This window comes from Lissotriton helveticus, chromosome 8 (assembly GCF_964261635.1).
Source record: "Lissotriton helveticus chromosome 8, aLisHel1.1, whole genome shotgun sequence".
In the NCBI taxonomy this organism is placed as follows: domain Eukaryota; kingdom Metazoa; phylum Chordata; class Amphibia; order Caudata; family Salamandridae; genus Lissotriton; species Lissotriton helveticus.
In genome coordinates this window covers 1,293,654,714-1,293,669,142 of record NC_136069.1, presented here as the reverse complement: position 1 = coordinate 1,293,669,142, position 14,429 = coordinate 1,293,654,714, and positions in this window count along the sequence as shown.

Genomic DNA, 14,429 nt, shown 5'->3' with positions numbered 1-14,429 from the left:
TCGCCAAAAACTAACGCCTGCTCAGACCAGTTCTTAGCCATGTTATCCAATGGGAGGTGGATAACATGGCTAAGAGCATTTAGTTGCTAATGCGTGAATATCGCTGTATTTTCAGCGATATTCACGCATTTCGCCGCTATCGCTGGATATTTTAGCACAATGGAAAAAAACGTTGCTAATAGCATGTTATCCAGCGATAGGCAGCGATAAAAAAATCGTCGCTAAGCCTATTTAGCGATAATTATCGCTACTTGTTGCTAATATGCCCCTATGTACTTGTGAGGTGCACACACCTTTTGAGCTGAAATGTTAGCATGTTGCCCCCAAGGCAGTTACTGTACTGGAACTTTCCTGCAAAGTTAAAAAAACTTCTCAAGTGAATGCAACCAAACCTTTGCTGCTAAGTCCAGCCTAGGAAGTCAATTTCCTATCAGCATTAACAAAATATTATACCTCAACTGACTCAAGCCAGAGACCACACATCGTGGTCCTACCTCCAACAGTACCTTCCCATATTTACAGCTCGTTCTACACAATTAAATTTTACAGTCCTAACTGAAGTGTAGACACACATTGAAAAACTCCATCAAACAATATTAGCTGGAGGTTGGGGTTGAGGTGCCATAGATTGGCCTTACGAGTGCTTTCTACGGATCCAACATCCTCTGCCATGGTATGTGGGGTGGCTAAATATCTGAGCAGTGCGTGGCTGACGCGTTCAAGGCGATTGAAGTCACACTCCATGTTATCAAATGAATAGACTGGATGTAATTGAAGGTACTAACCATTGGGAAACAATGAATTGATGAAAATGTTTGACTGGGGGCTATAATAATCATAATTGTACTGTATAACGTGTAGGCTTTTAACCATGGTTTTATTGCTGATAGTTTTTGTTTTATTGTGTAAATTGTACTCTTTTATGGTGAGCAATCTTACCGAATAAAGATAAAGATATGATATGATATTAGCTGGAACACATTTTTACTTCTGACTGAAAATTGCTAAATAACTGGTTTAACTCCACCACCAGAATCCATTAATTTGGTATGCTTGTTTGGCCTCTACATGCGCATTCTTACCACCCGATACATTGTCAGTGCTTCAAGTATGTTTCAGGGCGAGGGCTATCACCAAGTTGACTCAAGAGTGTTGACACTCTTCTGGATGACAGCTGCAACTTTCTCTCACTAGAGTGAACTGAACTCAATATTCCTAGGGTAAACTTTTCCACTAGATAAAAAATTCACAAACTGACCATCAGTTGTTCGGTTTATGCATTATTTATTGCTTTTTATATAGTTTGTGCTAATCCAAACGGTAACAGATGGCCTTACTGAGAGCCACATTCATTTATTAAAAAATATATACATTAAATGACAGAATTAAATTATATTATACTCTTCAATTAAAGGTGTTAATGAGTGGAAAATGGTACATTGTGATAACTAATCAATGAATAATAGAAGGATTTTTGGATCGGTTTTTCAGAAGAAGTGCAGCCATAATAACAAACATTTCAGCTCTCTTTTGAAGTTTTCATAGGATTCATTTGTTCTGATAATCAGTAAAATAGAGATCATTAGTACTGCGAGGAGGACTCTCTGAGAAAGAATGCCTTTGTGTACGTTTTTAACAGAAGTTGATTCAAGCAGAGGGGTATCAGAGTAGAGAAGATAAGGCTGATACCTTGACATGTTCAGTTTTTGGGGACGAGTTGGTTGATGTACCAGAAAAGATTATTTCGTGATAATGCAAGCCCGTTTGAATAAACTTCTGGTCTCAAGTAGAAGCCATTTTAGTGTGATCAGTGTTTGAGTTTAGCCTTTTTACAACATTGTCCTTTTCTTGTTTTAGCACACATCTTTGTCTTATAACCCCCTTCCCCAGTAATGTTTGCACTAGAATTGGTGGTAGCAATGTAAAGAAATAGTTGGGTCCATGCATCGTGGAATAAGTTGACACACCTTAAATCAACTTTTGCTTATTTTAAGGTAGTGCCCAACATTAAGATCGAATGTTGCCATGGTTTAGGACTTAAAACTTTAGAGACCATTTTCAAAAAAGTTCAGAAACTAATTTGTACGTGTTTTTCTTTTTTAGTCTTTCATTATATCCGTTACAGCACTTACCATAGACACCCCTGCCCAGGATATAGTGGTGCTTAGGTCATCCTTTAGAGATTGACAGGGTGGGGAAGTTATATAAATTGGTTGTGGTCCTACACTGTCAAACAAGCAGTTCTGCCATCTTCTTTAGAGTTTGGGGAACCTCAGGATTTCTTATGGCAGAGCCTCAGCTGGTTCTTCATTCAGAATACCTGTAACATGTGGTCCACACAACACTGTACCAACCAGGCGACTATGCCGTCACCCTGCCTTGTTTAGGGTGGTGCTACCACACTGATTTTTTCTTCCCAGAATGGCTATGACAGCACAGGAAATGGGAGAATGTCCATGACACAGGGAAAAAACTTGCTTGATTTTCACTTTTCAGCAATAAACCTTTGCTTTGGGGTTTTGTTGTTGAAAAGCCAAAGAAAATGCACAGTGGAGGTATAGTCATAGAGCTCCCCTAGAAACACTGTCTAATATGGTGGATGGTACTCTGCTAACCTGGCTGAAGGGTGGCCCACACACCACAAAATAAATGATCCACATAGGGCCTGATTGCGAGTCTGGTGGTCCACGAGCCGCCAAACTTGTAGGGGCGCAGTGGCCTTCCGACCACACTGTCACAACTAGGGCGGTCAGACCACAACTGAACCACTTCAACCACCAGGGAACAGAGATCCCTGGTGGTGGTGCAGCAGTCTTGAGGTCACAATATGCTTGGTAGGACCACTGCGGTCCTGTCAAGTATATTACAAGTTTCCTCTCCGCCATCGTTTTCATGGTGGTTCCTCCTCCATGAAAATGGTGGCAGAAAGGAAACAAAGGGCCCCTAAATAGCCTCCTGTTGTCTCTGGGCAATGTGGTGCATGCAAGGGGGCACCTGTTGTGCCCCCCTGTGTGTATTCACCCCAATACCTGCATGACAAGGACTGCCCCAGTCCATGCCATGTAAATACTGTCTTTGACATGCCCATTGTGATGCCTGTTTATTAGGCACTGCTGTGGGAACATCAAAGAACCGCCTATTAGTGACTTAAGATGTCATAATATGGCAGTTGGTATTTACATTGGTTTTGTGGTGCGAGGGTAGGGCGGTTCAACTGCAGCACCGCCAAACTCATAATCAGACCCTTAGTCTTTATTAAACCCATACCCAATAAATATTTATATCATGTTATACTCATGATAAAGAATAAGGTCCTACAGATTGAAATGCTCTATTTAAAGTTTAAGTTTCCTAGGACAGCATGAAAGCTTCGGTTGGCAGATTTCCAAAATTGTCATTTCAGTCTAATTACATTGAGTCCCATGTGGGTGGAATCGGTTTTGCATCATTTTGTTCAGTATGTTTGAAAGTCTGATAAGTCCCCAAGGCTTGCTTCTGCTGTAGATATTTATCGAACTGAGATTTGTGGAATTCAAATTCCTCTCTCAAATTAGCCAAGGAGCTTATGTGGCATCTGACCCAGACATTATCTTACTTGGATATACCAACATGAGCCCATGTCCAAACGTTCAGCAACACCAAGACGTAAGTCAATCATTTTCCACAACAAACTTGCCCCCCAACCATTTCCACAAAGTTCCCTCTGCTAGCAACCAATCACCACTTAGTGGACTCCGGCTATCATAGAGCATGTAAAAATTGGGCCTCATCAAGCAGGGTCATCTTAGTTTGAAACCCATGTCAATCTAATCATTCACCACTATGAGGTGGGCAGTCAGAAGTATGTTCGGGTATCTACCACCCCCAGCTCACCAACATAGACAGATCAGTAGCATTTATTTAGAGCCACCTTAGCTAAATCCTGTGAATGGCTGACAAACCTGCTCTGGAATCTGTAGGCTTAAATAGTTTTGAAATGTTATAGCTTCCTGGGGAGAACGACTAATGAGAGGAGTCCTTCCCAAAATTCACATCAGGAGTGTCCAACCCTCAGATCTCTATGGAGCGTCTCCAGAAGGAGAACCACATAACACTTTCAGCTAGCATCTAGATGAGAAGCTACCTGCATCCCAAGATATTTAAAACAGACCCTTCCACATTGTAGACTGTAGTTCTTTGAACCTTGGAGTATTGGTCAACAAAAATATTTCTTTCGACCTTCAGGTTACAAAGAGGTTTTCAACCTGTTTCTGGGTGATCAATACTCTCAGGAAAGTGTTTCCTTACATCTCCTTCCCTGCGCATAAACCAGTGGCCTTGGCATTGATCACATACAGGTTGGATAGTTGCAATGCACTCTAGCTGAATATCAATAAGACTGTAGTAGCTCAACTGCAGGTGATCTAAAATGCGGCAGCAAGTTTAATTCTTTTTTTAATTTTTATATTTTTATTGTGGTTTTATATATAAACAGCACAGTTATACAACAAGTTAAATCGTGATGGTTAATCAGATCTTCTTAACTATCGAGAGGAAAACAAATGTCATCCTATTTCACATGACAACCAAGAGAGGCAAAAAATATCTCAATTATCCACCAAAATTTACAAACGACATAATGTGATATGACTGACAATAACAATCAATTCCACCCCGCACATTCAAATGGATCAGGGACCATTAGAAGCCTGAGACTCCTTCCAACTCAGAATAGGAGTCCAGATGCGCCTACCCAATAATCTCCCTCTTTTGCCATTTCTCTCGTAAATACCACTTTCCAAATTAAACATGGTAAGCAACCATGCAAGACAGTGCTGGAATGTTGGGGCTACTGGGTCTAACCAGGCTGAAGCAATACAAATCCGCACTGCAGCCATAGCCAGGAAGAGGAAGCGATAAGATGGATCTTGCACTCCGTTGCTACTAACCCCAAGAAGTATTAAAGCCGGGGTTAGCTTAACTTTCCTGCCCAAAGTCAGGTCAAGAAATTTCGCAATGGAATTCATTAAGGTTTCAAGATGTGGGCACGACGCACACATATGAGCTAAATCAGCATCCAACGAGTAACACAGAGGGCATCTAACTTCTACCTGCCCCCCCATTGTGTAATCCTTGCCGGGGTGTAATAAAGTGCAAACATTGTTTTATACTGCTGAACTTGAAGCCCTGCAGAGCACACAACCATCTGCCTCAGTTCTAAGGCATCAAGAAACTTCTCCGGTTCTACACCCAACCTTTCTGCCCATTTATTCCCATGTATTCCAGATCATCCTGCTTGAGCATTACTACTTCAGCATACATTGTCTTTATAGTGTAGTTCCTACCATCTCTAATAGCATCAATGACTTTTTAACTTTGCCAATGCCATTGAGCCCTCCCACCTTCCTGCTAAAGTAGCTTCGTAGGTGCAGATATTTAAAAAAGTTAGTCCTTTCAAGGCCAAACACAGACTGGATATTGCTGAACTGGCGAATTCCATCCGTCCATATTAAATCCCCAGCATTTCGAACCACTCACCTCGCCCATTCTGCCATAGTTACATCAGAGAAAATTCCAGGAAACATTTGGGTTTTTGTACAATTGAGTGTAGAAATGTATTCTCCCGAGGCTCGTCTTCTTTTTAAGTGGAGCCCAGATTTTAAAAGCTGCCAGAAGGGTCTTAAATTGTGTTGTCTTATAATAGCTATGTTCACTAAATTTCATAAAGCAGTACACCGCTTCATCGCCAAGCAATAACTTATGCACATCTGGGAGCCCTTCTTTGGCCCAGGGAGCCGTAGGGGAACCCACCAATTAAACTACTCATATATTGGAGGGCCGCAGCCCAATAATAAGTTTTAAAATCAGGGACTGGAAAGCTACCTCTATCCCTAGGCAGAGACATATACTTTGGAACCCTCCTAGTTTTCCTGTGCGCCCAGATAAACCGATATAATATATTCTCCAGTGCCACAAACCAATGTTTTTCAGATTCTAAGGGAATTGCACTGAACAGATAAAGTATTTTGGGTAAAAACACGATCTTTACCGCTAATGACATATGTACGTTGTTAAATCTGTCAAAGTCTGATTTTGCCTTCCCAATTAGGGGCTCGATGTTTGTTGCCACTAACTTCCCCAGTTCCGGTGTAATATCTATACCCAAATAGACAGCTGATTCGGTCACTTGCAGATCATCCAAATCCACATTCCTATTCTTAATTATCTGGGTTTTTTGCTTATTTAAGGCACACCCAGAGAGCCTGCCAAACTCATGTGCAACCATCTCAACTGCAGCTAACGCAGTTGAAGGATTGAAGGTAACGATGGCGACATCGTCCGTGTAAGCCAAAACTTTTGTTTCCAACCCCTGACAAACAATAGGCTTGATTCCATTGTTAGCCTCCAGCAGCCTTATTAAAGGATCAATATAGAAGGCAAAAAGGAGAGGGGAACACAGGCAGCCCTGCCTTGTCCCACGCTTAATAAAGAAAGGTGCCGTATAGCCCCCATTCAATCTTAACCGAGCTGCAGGTACTCTATGCAAAACCTGAATAGCTTCAATGAATCCTCTCCCAATGCTAAACCATCTCAGAGCCTCCCAGAGGTAGTCCCAGGAGACCCTATCAAATCAATCAATCAATCAAGACATTTGTAGAGCGCACTACTTACCCGGAGGGTCTCAAGGCGCTTGGGGGAGGGGGGGGGGTGCTGCTACTGCTCGAACAGCCAGGTCTTGAGCTTCTTCCTGAAGGAGAGGTGGTCTTGGGTCAGGCGCAGGTCGGTCGGGAGGGAGTTCCAGGTCTTGGCTGCCAGGTAGGAGAAGGACCTTCCTCCTGTTGTCGCTCTTCGGACGCGGGGAACGGCGGCGAGGGCGTGACTGGCTGATCGGAGGTGGCGTTTGGGAGCGTAGAAGTTGATGCGGTTGTTGAGGTAGCTCGGGCCCTGATCGTGAAGGGCTTTGTGTGCGTGGGTGAGGAGACGGAAGGTGATTCTTTTGTTGATGGGGAGCCAATGGAGGTCTCTCAGATGTCCGGAGATGTGGCTGTGTCGTGGGATGTCGAGGATGAGTCTGGCTGAGGTGTTCTGGATCCGCTGGAGTCTCTTCTGGAGCTTGGCGGTGGTTCCGGCGTAGAGGGCGTTGCCGTAGTCCAGACGGCTGGTGACGAGGGCCTGGGTGACCGTCTTCCTGGTCTCGGTGGGGATCCACCGGAAGATCTTCCTTAGCATGCGCAGGATGTTGAAGCATGACGAGGAGACGGCGTTGACTTGTCTGGTCATGGAGAGGGAGGAGTCCAGGATGAAGCCCAGGTTGCGTGCGTGGTCTGTCGGTTTGGGTGCGGTGCCCAGGGCGGGGGGCCACCAGGAGTCGTCCCAGGCGGAGGGCGAGGAGCCCAGGATGAGGACTTCCGTCTTGTCTGAGTTCAGTTTCAGGCGGCTGGTCGTCATCCACTCGGCTACCTCTTTCATCCCTTCGTGAAGGTTGGCTCTGGCGGCGGTGGGGTCGTTGGTCAGGGAGAGGATCAGCTGGGTGTCGTCCGCGTAGGAGATGATGTTGAGGTTGTGCTGGCGTGCGATGGCCGCGAGGGGGCTCATGTAGACGTTGAAGAGGGTGGGGCTCAGCGAGGATCCTTGAGGGACGCCGCAGATGACTTCGGTGGCCTCTGACTTGTACGGTGGTAGGCGGACTCTCTGTGTTCTTCCGTCGAGGAAGGAGATGATCCATTCCAGTGCTTTCTCCTGGATTCCGACGTTGCTGAGGGGATGCGCTAGGGTGCGGTGGCAGACAGTGTCGAAAGCCGCGGAGAGGTCTAGGAGGATGAGGGCCGCTGTTTCTCCGTTGTCCATCAGGGCTCGGATGTCATCGGTGGCAGCGATGAGGGCGGTCTCGGTGCTGTGGTTGGCTCGGAAGCCAGACTGGGAGGGGTCGAGGGATCCATTCGTCTCGAGGAAGGCGGCCAGCTGTATGTTGACGGTCTTCTCGATGACTTTGGCTGGAAACGGGAGGAGCGAGATGGGGCGGTAATTCTTGAGTTCGGTGGGGTCCGCTGTAGGTTTCTTGAGTAGGGCGCTGAGTTTGGCGTGCTTCCAGCTCTCCGGGAAGGTGGCGGTGTCGAAGGAGGTGTTGATGATGTCCCGCAGGTGGGGTGCGATGACGGCGTCGGCCTTGTTGAAGACGTGGTGAGGGCAGGGGTCAGTTGGAGATCCGGAGTGGATAGAGTTCATCATGCGGACGGTGTCATCGGTGCTGATCGGAGTCCAGGCGCGGAGGGTGGTGGTGGGGGGCGTAGGTTCGGTCGTGGCGTGCGTCGGTTGGGTGCTGAAGCTGTTGTGTATGTCCGTGATCTTGTTGTGGAAGTAGGAGGCGAGGGAGTTGCAGAGGTCTTGCGATGGGGTGATGTCGTTGTTTCCGGCGTTGGGGTTGGAGAGCTCTTTCACGATGTGGAAGAGTTCCTTGCAGTTGTGTGCGTTGTTGTCCAGCCGGTCCTTGAATGCAGTTTTCTTGGTGGCGCGGATCAGTTGGTGGTGCTTCCGGGTGGCAAGCTTGAGGGTGGTCATGTTTTCCGGTGTTGGTTCTCTTCTCCAGGCTTTCTCGAGGGCTCGGCAGTTCTTCTTGGAGCTCTTGAGTTCGTCGGTGAACCATGGGGCCTTCTTGCTGCCGGGTCTGTTGGGCGGGGGCCTCAGTGGGGCGAGTTCGTCCGCGCAGTTGCTGATCCACTTCGTGAGGTTGTCGGCGGCCTGGCTGGGGTTCGCTGAGCTGGAGGGAGGGTGCTGGCTCAGGGACGCGGCGAGCTGGTCGGCTGTGATCTTGTTCCAGCTTCTTCGAGCAACCTGTTGCAGGTGGTGGTGGATCGTCGTTCTTTTGAAGGTGAAGTGGACGCAGCTGTGGTCCGTCCAGTGGAGTCCGGTGGCGTGGCTGAAGGTGATGTCTTTGCTGGATGAGAAGACAGTGTCGAGTGTGTGTCCGGCGAGGTGGGTGGGGGTGGACACCAGCTGCTTGAGGCCGAGGTTGGCTAGGTTGTCGAGCAGGGTGATGGTGTTGCGGTCGTTGTTGTTCTCCAGGTGGAAGTTGATGTCCCCCAGGAGGATGTAGTCAGCGGAGGGGAGGGCCTGCGGGCTGATGAAGTCGGCGATGTCCTCGCTGAATTGTGTGCGTGGTCCCGGGGGTCGGTAGATCAGGGTGCCTCTGAGGGTGGTCTTCGGGTCGGTGTGGATCTGGAAGTGCAGGTGTTCGGCGGTTGTCAGGGTGTCGTCGGTGTTGGTCGTGATGCGGATGGTGTTCCTGTGGACGATGGCAATGCCTCCTCCTGTGTTGTTGATGCGATCCCTTCGGATGATCTTGTAGCCCTCTGGGATGGCGATGGCGATGTCGGGCGCTGAGGAGTCGTTCATCCAGGTTTCCGTGAGGAAGGCGACGTCAGGAGCTGTGGTGTCGAGGAGGTTCCAGAGTTCAATGGCGTGTCTGTGGACGGAGCGGGTGTTGAGGAGGATGCACTTCAGGTGGTTGCTGCTGCTGTTTGGCTTGGCGGGTGTTGGTGCGGGGCAGGTCCGGATGCAGGTGAACTTGCAGGCGTGGCAGCTGAAGGGTCCGTGGGTCCGTTTCGGGGTGGCTCGAATGCTTTCTTAGAATCCAAAAGCATGACATCCATAGGGGCCCCTGAGACCTCAGTTGGATCGAAAAGATTTATAACCCGATGAGCATGCTGCGTTGTTCCCCTCCCCGGTATAAACCCATTCTGACAAGGGTGAATTGAGTTCCCAATAATATAGTTTAATCGTGTCGCCATAGCTTTGGAAAAGATTTTAATGTCACTATTCATAAGTGTTATTGGCCTATATGACGCGGGTTCCCTGAGTGCCTTACCCTTTTTCAAAAAAATTATAATTTCTGCTCCCACCCAAGACTCAGGAGCAGAACCACCTTTTTGAGCTTGGCAAATAATATCAACCAGATCAGGTCCGATTACATCCACAAAAGTTTTGTAAAACTATAGTGGAATCTGATCCGGACCGGCAGCCTTACCAGAAGGTAGACTGCGCAGTGCACTAAAGATCTCTTCTTGGGTCAATGCGGTCTCAAGAATCTCATTGTCTTCAGGGTCAATGCTTTGCAAGGGGATTTTACTTAGATACTCCTGGATTGAGCTTTGCTCCATCGAAGATTCCACACTATATAAACATTGATAAAATTGTCGGAACACTTCCCGGATCCCAGATGAGTCAGCCGTTATGTTCCCAATATCATTCACAATTTCGAGTATCTCCCCAGCTGTACTCTTTTGTCTTAGTCTAACTGTGAGGGTATGCCCCACCCACTCACTGAACTCATAGAAATGCTCTCTTTTAGCCAGAAAGCTTTCAGCTATCAGCTCTCCTACTTCGGCCTTGGCTAGGGCCAGCCGGAGCAATATATCCTCAGTTAGTTTACCCATATTATTAGCAATAGCAAGCTCCTCCTCCATCCCAATCAGAGTATTACAAAGTGCTTCCTCTCGCTGTGCCGCCTTTTCCTGCCGGTTCAAACTGTAGCTCAATGTCTCACCTCTGACTCCTGCTTTAAACGTGTCCCAGATTATCCCTGTGTGAGCGCTCTCCCTGGTAATATCCCAGAATTCCTCAATCCAATCTTTCATATGGAGCACATATTCTGGATCTTTTAGAAGCCCTCTTTCAAAGGTCCAGACCCGCTCGGGCCTCATCCCACCAGTGAAGGGAACCATGAGAACTTAGGGGTTATGATCTGAGAGTATCCAGGGATATTTCTCTATCCTAAACCGTGAAATAAAAAAATGTGAAACAAAGAAATAATCAAGTCAGCAAACAGCCTTATGGGGAGCAGAAAAAAAGTGCTACCAGGGTCTTCGGGCTTTAAATAAGCCCATGCATCAGTAAGTCCATTATTCCTTACTAAATTGGTAAGAGCTTTAAAAACCCTCCTTTTCCGACAGGAGTATCCACCTCCCACATTGCCCCAAAGCCCACCCAGCCTACTCATATTAAAATCCCCACACATTAGGAGTGGGCCATGTTGCAAGCTCAGGATCCAAAAATTCAAAGACCTCAGGGTCATCACCGGTCGATCCATAGACTGAACAGATTGTAAAAATGTCACCTCCCCATGAGCATTCAACCACAGCCCAACGGCCCTACCTATCAGATAATTTTCTTTTAGCTTTTATATCCCTCCTCCGAGTAAAGATAGCGACCCCTCTTGTTCGAGTACCTTGCTTGGTATTAACCATAGGCTTATATCCAAGTTGTTCCAGGATGTTACCTCTGGTACCCTCTATGTGGGTCTCTTGAATACATAGTATATAAATTCGTAATGTTTTAAGTAAGATTTCAGCCTTTTGCCTTTTACCTTGGTCATTTAGCCCATAGACATTGATTGAAGCAATTCAAAGACTCATTTTAACATATTAAGGAAGTTTCCTTCTGAAGACAAACATGATTTCCTCTTTAATTCAACCAGAACTAGTCTACCAAAGCTCATTTTCTTCCCATTTCCATAGCTATTTACCAAAGTTTCTCTTGCGTATTGTACTGTGCAGTGCTGTGCTGTGCCCTTACCCACCCACCTCCCCATACCCCCTACCAAAAGACCACCCCACACCCCCAACAACCCTTACAAGCAGATAGGTCAGACATGACCTATGCATGGCAGCCGATCTCACATCTTGTGTCACCGCAATACCCCCCCAAAGCCCAAGAACACCATATAAGCCCACACCGGATTACTATCTCAACCTAAGCAAATATGAAAAGAAGGGGGGTTACACAAGCTTAGTTTAAGCTTCAGGTTGCCACAGCCCAGAACCCTGACCAAATAAGCAGATTCAGAATCATCAATCAATCGGCAGTCCGCCCCCATGCGACATGCAACCAACTCCACCCCTCCCCTTTGCATCCTTCAATTCAGTGATATACTCCTGTGCTTTGACTTCAGAAAAAAACATTCACACCCTCCCATTGACGATGACCTTAAGCCGAATGAGAAATAACAAATACGTCTCACAACCCATGCCCTGAAAAGGAGTTATCAGCTGCTGGAGTCTCCATCTCCACTCAACCGTGGCGTGGCAGAAATCAGGGTGAGCAAAAAAGGTGTGCCCCTCAAAAGCCTAGCTCTGTTAATTATGGCCTGTCTTAGGAGAAAGTTCCCGATGTAAATTAAAATTGCTCTTGGTCGCTCCCCTTGACTAGCTGCATTGGCTTTCCTCACCGTCATTGGGAAGCCGTGTGCCTGCTGTCCCTCCGCATCCCAGTTCCAATGGACAAGATCGGGAAGCGCTCCCTTTAGCAGAGATATAACAAAGGGAATTATATTGTGGTACTGAAAATTTTGGACCTGTGTCATAAACATCGTCGTACCATGACGATTTTGATATCAGCAGACCGAGAATGGCTAGTACACTATGCACAAGCATTTTCGTCATATTCAAATGACAGAATCACCCTGAAATCAGAGTTTTCGTCCTGAACCCTCGGGTTCCATTTTGTGAACGGCAGCCATTTTGTGATTGCCCTCACATAGGCAGATGACCTAGGCCAAGCGAGTCTTAAGGACACGTACACCTTCAGCTGACTTCTCTGTGACCCAGGCAAGCTGACTCCACTGCCCGAAGCCAAACCTGTTCGACCAGTTCCTTTCCCAGTAGCTGTTCAAGATTAAGCATGAAGGCACAGGAGATCGTAAACCTTTATTTGCACACAACTATGTCTTATCTTACTCACACCTGTCTCTGCTCCCTTCTTTATGGCCTGTTTACGATGGGGATGTGCCGGGTTTTTATTATGGATTTCTGCAGCTTGTGTAAGAAGGAATGTTGGGTTTTTGCATGTTTGCAAAAGCTAGAACTGCCCCTTTCTTTTTTTGTACTGAGTCATGTAACGCTGAAAACATATAAAAGGCCTCTGTCCTCTGTGTTCCTCAGACTACCTCATTCACTTGCTACGGCTTCTGGGTGACGTGGCCTCACTATGTTAAATTTAATAAATATGTCTTTTCATATTTTCAGAGTCTGTGCCAAGTTCTTGTTATATTAGTAAGTATTCCCTGAGAACGAAAATTTGCCAGTTCTTCAGTTGGCGCCCTAACGCGGGGATCATCAGAGAAGTGACTTTCTGTGGGAGTGATTGTGCCAGGAGACTGAAATAAACTGAGGAGGACAGAACAGGATTCTACTAAGAAGGTACTCTGTGCACGGGGATTCTGGAGATTCTTTGATTCTGCAGCCCAGTATATTTCTGATCTTCCTGATTTTTGATCCTCCACATGATATTACTCCTGACTGATAACCTTTTTGCGTGAGTATTCTAAAAAGACCATTAGGTCATGTAGAACTTGATAGTTAGAATCTGGATACCATTTTGATTAGTGAAAAGTGAGAGTTAAGTATAAGTGGGTCGCTCCCAGTCCTTTGTTCTTTGGTTCCTTAGTCTGGTTCTTAGTTTGATTTGTCTTTAGTTTTTATTTGAAGATCGCAATTTTCAAAAACCGAGGGTCTTGTATATTTACGAGTGTATCGATAGAGATAGCCCCTTGAAGTTTGAAGCTAGATTAGTGAGCTATAAGATGCCTGATCTTGGCGAATTTGGAGATTTGTGTTGGCCAACTTTGTATACGTTTGGATTTGCCGGCTTCCCCTAAAGGGGATATCTAAATAGGTTTAGATTTAAAAAACATATTTCTTCCTTGGTGATTTTGTATCCCCAGGGAATTAAAATATGACATAATACAAAACAAGGATCCTTTGTTCTGCGCAGTTTTATGAATGGAGATATGCAGAACAATTTTTTGTGTTCTGCCAGCCAAAACTAGTGAATTAAGTGTATTGTGGCTTCGTGCACATACAGCAGTCTGTTGGGCTGTGTTTTTGCAGTCTCTTGGAACCCTATTGAGACGTGTTTCTTGTAAATATGACTTACAGCTAATATTTACAAATGGTTTGGTTTGAGTACAGCCTATGGGCTGTCCTTTGTTTTCGTCCTAAGTATTGATTTGTGGGTTCAATGTGTGTTTCAATGTCTAAGTGGTTTTTCTCATTAGTGTAACTTCAGTAATAGCTTACAGCGCTGTATTGTGTGTCCTTGAGTGTTTGAATACTTTCTCTTTATGTTTGCAATGAGCTCAATGTGTTTGTGGGTTTCTTGATTTCAGTCTGTTAAGTAAAATGTCAGATTAATTAATATTAAGTAGAAATTAAAAAACACTCCAGCAATTTACTATGTCACATGCTAAAATCGCTATGTGTTGCTATTTAATTTACAGACTAAGCAAAAACGCATATGTGCAAACTGTTAAATGCTTAAAATAGATACGTTAAAATTCACATTCACTAGGAATACGAAGGGCCTCAAAGATAATTGTGTGTTTTGTAGCAAAACGAATTTATAGCATTTTTTTTTACTTACATGCATTGTAGTACATGTAAAAGGCAAACACCTCA